This window comes from Astyanax mexicanus, chromosome 1 (genome assembly GCF_023375975.1).
Source record: "Astyanax mexicanus isolate ESR-SI-001 chromosome 1, AstMex3_surface, whole genome shotgun sequence".
Lineage (NCBI taxonomy): Eukaryota > Metazoa > Chordata > Actinopteri > Characiformes > Acestrorhamphidae > Astyanax > Astyanax mexicanus.
In genome coordinates this window covers 117,677,966-117,684,584 of record NC_064408.1, presented here as the reverse complement: position 1 = coordinate 117,684,584, position 6,619 = coordinate 117,677,966, and positions in this window count along the sequence as shown.

Below are 6,619 nucleotides of genomic sequence, written 5' to 3'. Positions count from 1 at the left end.
TTTGACTAATTTAGTTCAAAATGTGAAACTCATATTGTATAGATCTATTACACACAGAGTGATCTACCTTTTGGCAGCGTGCCAAGTCCTGCTGGAAAATGAAATCCACATCTTAATAAAGGTTATTAGCAGAAGGAAGCATGAAGTGCTGTAAGGAAAACACTGCACTGACTTTAGACTTGATAATAAAACACAGTGGATCAACACCAGCAGATGATCAGCATGTCTCTCCAAACCATCACTGATCATCAGTAAATTTTACATTTCATTTGTAAATCTGGAGGAAGAGTGGAGAGTCTAAACTGTGCTGACAACTTTTATGGAGATGCGGATTTCCTTTTCCAGCAGGACTTGGCACAGTGCCCACACTGCCAAAAGTAGTAATTGGTCTTATATAATAATCAAATTTTCTCAGAGACTGATTTTGGGATTTTCAGCAGCAACAGAGATGATGTTTGCTCATATCTGTAGTAGTAACCCGTGTAATACATAAATCAGGTTAAACTGCACCTGAACAGCCATTGAGCTCAAACCTGAGGAGAAATTTTGATATTTGGGTTGGATTCTGCATGGAACCAGACAGAAATTACCTGTGGGTCATCTGTGTGCTATTACAGTTTTTACACCTGTCTAATTTAACCAAAACAAATAGTGCTGGTGTGAAAATGCCCTAATAGTACAGGAATTGACTGCAGGCTGTGGCTCTTCTCCATTTCTGTGTGGTTGTATGCATCATCCCAAGCTCAGGTTTGCACTGACTGTAAGTCACTTTTACCCCAACCACCACATGTCTGAATAATGAGATTTTTTGTGTGTGTGTGTTGGATGTCAGATGGATGCAGAGTGTATGTTTTTAATGCATTGTAAACTGGGGTGCCTCGAAATTATGCATAGGTGCCGTGAAAAGATGCAGTTACCCAGTGCCAGAACAGCATTATTTCATCTGGGAAGGATTTATAAAAGGTAAAAGTAGCCCAAATTTAATCTATTTAATCATTTGAGCAAATGTAAAAGACAAAAGCTGATTCTGACATTTTCTGACATTACAGATTTGGCCTGCTTTCATATGTATGATTAAAATTTGACACTAATCTGACTTACAGCAATTCCTTTCTAAGTCTAAAAAAAGTCAGATCATGTGATCTTTTTTTGGCATAATTAAACGTGCTTAAGGAACAGAGGAAATGGACAACAGCAGTGAGTCAGATTTCAGTGGCTGGAAATGGGTCTGAAAACCAAATTTTTAGGCATCCCTTGTAAAAGAAAAATAAATTAAGTATATGTATTTTTTTAAGTATACTTATTTTGAAAACGTATGACAACTTAAGTATATTTCTATAGCTATATTTAAACACAACATAAACATATTTTTAAACACATTTTTAATACACTTGAAGTATATTGTAAATGTACTATTTTGCATAATGATGCACATATTGTGTACACCTCAATGCTACTGGAAAGAAAATACACTAAAGTGCACATTAAGCAGTATTTAATGCTGTATGTATGTATATGTATATATATATGTATGTATGTATATATATATATATATATATATATATATATATATATATATATATATATATATATATATATATATATATATATATACAGAAAATAAGAGACCACTTCAGTTTCTGAATCAATTCAGCTGATTTTTCTATTTATAGGTTTATAAGATTCTGTTCTATAAACTACGGACAACATTTCTCTCAAATTCCAAATAAAAATATTGTCATTTAAAGCATTTATTTGAGCAGAAAATGAGAAATGACAAAGCATAGCAAAAAAGATGCAGAGCTTTCAGACCTCAAATAATGCAAAGAAAACAAGTTCATATTCATAAAGTTTTAAGAGTTCAGAAATCAATATTTGGTGGAATAACCCTGTTTTTAATCACAGTTTTCATGTATCTCGGCATGTTCTCCTCCACCAGTCTTACACACTGATTTTGGATAACTTTGTCTTTACTCCCTGTGCATTCAAGCAGTTCAGTTTGGTTTGATGGCTTGTGATCATCCATCTTACTCTTGATTATATTCCAGAGGTTTTTAATTTGGTAAAAATCAAAGAAACTTTTATATATACATTTTAAAAAAGAGACTTTTTAAAGAGCTGTAGTAAATGTACTAGCTGTATTAAATGCAACTAAATATATTTCCTATCAACACATTTATTTTATAGCACATTGCTTAAAAATACATTTTACATACTGAGAAATACAGAGAAGGTATATTTAATGTGTCTTGTCATAAAGTATATTGAATTGAACATGCACTTTTAGTATTCTTTACCTAATTCGAATATACTTTTAAAGCTCTTAAGTATTCTTACTTTTCACAAGGCTTGTGTCGCAACCACTCCATGTCATTTCTAATAAAATGGCCAAACGTGACCACAGGAAGTGTTGCTGCAGTTTTAAAGGAAAATATAAAATAAACAAGGTTTTTACCCAAACTACGTAATGTGTCAAACCCATTATTAGTGATGAGCCCAGCTGTCAGACACTGGAACTGTTTAAAAGCACCTGTAATGCTGGAGAAAATGAAACCGAAACTTCATGTGAAGCTCTACTGTTTGCTTCATGAGTGTGAGTTTAGGAGCGTGAACAGTTTGTTGAATGCTGGATTTAGATCTCATTAAAATAATAGTGTGAACAGCCTGTAATAAGCATTTGAAATTAGGGTTTGACGGGATCAGATCAGATTTGGGCCACATTTACCTGCAGTGTGAATGAATGCTGTCTGTGATGTTAGATGGGTTGTAACGAGGAGAAATGCTCTGCAAACTCTGCAGATTGCTGGAATGTACTGTATTTCTGCAAACTCTTTTTCTCTCTCTTCTAAGAGAAGAGAATGCTGGACAGGGTGAATCTGTGGACTGTGAAGATCACGGAAGCAGTGAAGACTCGCCGTCATTTGGAGCCGTCCACCGAAGCGTTCCCTGGGATGTGGTTTTGTGTATTTTGTGGGCATGCTGGGAATGTCCTTGTCATATTGGATGAGTTTACCTTGAAAGAATAACATTGAAGTTGGTTTGCAGAGATGTGCAGATATGCTGCTCTGTTGAGATGTTCTTCAGTAGCTCTCGGAGGTTTAATGTACACCTGGTGTCACCTGCTACAACCGGCTTGGACCGGATTCTCGCTGTTTTCAGTTGATCAGGCATTTTTCACTGGACTCTTCTTTCTGCATGCGCATTTAATAACAGCGTATGCTCTGCTGGTGCAGTTGTTCGTTAGTTTAGTGTAAGTATGAGCGCTGTGTTTCGCACTAGTGTGCATCAAACAGACATACAAGCAGACTGCGTGTTCAGGCAGATCCCTGTATGGTGCAGTTGGTTTTGAAGTATGCATATAATTTGAAAGGCATCTAAACAACCTAACCACAGGATGTGGGGTCACGAGATGGTGGCGTTAGAGGTGATTTTGAAGCAAGAGTTGCAGGTGCGCAGGTGCACTGTAGAAAATGTCAGTGAAAATTACAGTGAAAAACTGTGAAATGGCAACAGAAATAAACCGTAAAGCAACAAGAAGCTTGTTGTAGAATAAACATTGAATTACCATAGATTAAAAAACTGTGAAAAATGTTATTTTGAATTGTTTTAACATGTGAAATATATGGTGAAAAGCTGAAATGGTGACAGCATTGGACAGTCATATTAAAAATAGCACATTACTGTATTATTCACGGTGTACAAACCTTAAATAAAAAACATGCCGTCAATTATATTTTTTACCATTTTAAGACGTGAAATATAGAGTGAAAAAAACGACATGGCAATGGTAATAGATTGTCATATTAAAAACAGCATATTACTGTATAATTACTTTAGGCATAAGACATTCAACAGATCAAAAAAAAAAAAAAAAGCAGCAACAGACAATGTACATCTCCCCCACCTACAGCTGCACTGTAAAAAATAAAACCGTAAAAAAACGGTCAAATTACTGGCAGCAGTGGCAGCCAAACAAAAACCCTAAAATTAAAGTAAAATACTTTCTTTCATATGAAGTGCAAAACCAGTAGATTCACATGCATTTTCATTAAAGGTTTCACATACATACACCAGTATTTTACAGTTTTTCAGAGCATATTTACAATTAAATTTCTTCAATAAAGCGATTTCAATCAATGTTCTGCAGGGAAAAAACTGTTATTTTACCCTTTCTTTAACTAACTTTATTGTCTTTCAAGTTGTGAGCTTTATGATTCACAAATTAATGTGTATTTGACTCATTCAGTGACAAACTGTATAATCTTTTCAGAATTTCTTTATTAACAGGCTCTCTGCTCATTTAAAGCAATAAAAAGTGCTCAGAGAGGGAAACCATTTATATTAGCACAGTCTAAAACCCAGCCAGGTGGATAAAACTGCTATGAAACTACATCATGGTGAGCCCTCTAAACTGAACATCTAATTAACATAGCCACGCCCCACAGACAGTTGTTTTTTTTTTTTTTTTTTAGGTATATTTTCTTTTACATAAAAGAAAGAAAAAAACGTTTTATTTCTATGGTTATTTTCTGTATTTTTTTTTAACAATGAATAAAAAATAAATAAATAAATAAACCTTACAATTATGAAGAAAAACACTGAGATTTTGGGAAAGAAATAAACCTTTAAATAATAACACACACATATAATTACATATAATAATAAGTAATTTTACATACATATCTATATAACTTAAGAACATGGAAAAATACCATAAAAATAATATAGCAATATAGCCCTAAAAATAAGAGTTTTAACCGTAATCTCTCATTAATGTCATAATATGTAAAATTAGAACAGGGGCTTGTAATTAACAGAAAATGTCTGTAATTTGACAGAATTAGACTGCAGTAAAAGAAAAGGGATAAATAGTGTAAACATTTAGAGTTATTTTCTGTAAAAATAGGATTTTTTTTACAGTGTGCCAGTATTTCACCGTAAAATAAACAGTTGCAAATGTATAAGATATTACAGTTTAATTCTTGCCAACAGTAAATTTCATATTAATAACCGTTTTGTTTACAGTATATTCTTGTGAAAAAAGTATATTACATTGTGAAAAGCAGGGCCTGAATGGGATGTAACTCAGCTGTCTATGGGGCGTGGCTATGTTAATTAGATGTTTAGTTCAGAGACGTCACCATGATGTAGTTTCATAGCGGTTTTATCCACCTGCCTGGGTTTTACTTTATGTGTATATAAGTGATTTCACTCTCCGAGCACATCTCTGTGCTGTAAGTGAGCAGTAGTCCAGTTAATGAAGCGCTTTTGAAAAAGATAATGCTGTTTAAAACTGTATGTTGTTTACAGCGTGACTCAAAGTTATTGGACAACCACAAAAATTTGCCATAAAATTGGACAATAAATGCTGTGGAATGGATCATTTTTCACTTAAAAAGCAACAGGGTTACATTGTGAATTATACAGCTATACCATGAGCCTATATACACTTTCACCGTTATTTTAACAGTAACTCTTTATTAGTACATTTTCAAACTGTTGTTTTACAAGTGTTAATATACCTTACCGTGAAGCCATATACAAGATCACTGTATTTTTTACGGTGAAAAAATGGCAACCACAGCTGCCAGTTTTTCACCGTAAATTTGACGAGATTTTTTTTACAGTGTGAGCAGTGTTGGGAGTAACAGCGTTGAAATTAACGGTTATTAACGCCATTACTTTTTTCAGTAACGAGTAATCTAACTAATTACTCTGACTGTAACTATAACGCCGTTACCATTTCTGACACCCCGTTACTGCACGTTACTTTAGCAGCTGAATGAACTTTTTTTTTTTTAACTATGCGCATACAGACAAAGGGTCTATTGTACCTATTGTACGCCTCAAGTCAACAGACTATTTTTACGCCTTGCGCACGCGTCCTTAAAATAGCGTTGAACTTTTGCAATATATTAACGCCGATGGGCGTGGTGGTCTGGAAATGATGTGTGTTCAGGTACATTTCTGGCGTGTTTCTATCTTGGCGGCAGAAAAAAAAGCTTTGCGCGATTGATCACCCTGCGCCCCAAAATACCCCATACCTTCACTCCTTTACCACAGAAAAATAAACCTCACCCACAGCCTTCAGCAATCAACTATAAAAAATCAAATATACTTAAAAATCTGCACAGTAACTATAAATTATTATTAGTAGTACACAGACTAAATCACAAAAAAACTTAATATAGCAGACTGTTTAAGAATTTCGACAGATGTTTATTCTCACTCAAATGCTGGAGTTTTCGAAATGGAAAATTAAAAGAGAAAAGAACTTTGACTAAACATAAATTTATTTTATTTAACTTTGATATTATTTAACTGAATTTCACTTTTATATCTGGAAAATAAAGCACAATGTCAATTATATAAAACTTAAAACATTTAAAATACACAGAAATATAAAGCTATATGTTAGCCTTCGTTTCTTATTACCAGGGTAAATTTATTAAAATATTAAATATATTAATTCATTAATTAAAATCTCGTCCAGCGCTCTGAAATGTCGCAGGCATGCAAAGTGGTGCTTAGCGGAGTGCGCGCAGAATAACATCTCTCTTCTAAAAAAAACGTTTTAATAAATAAGGTCGGACAAGTGTAGTTAAATTCATGTTATTAC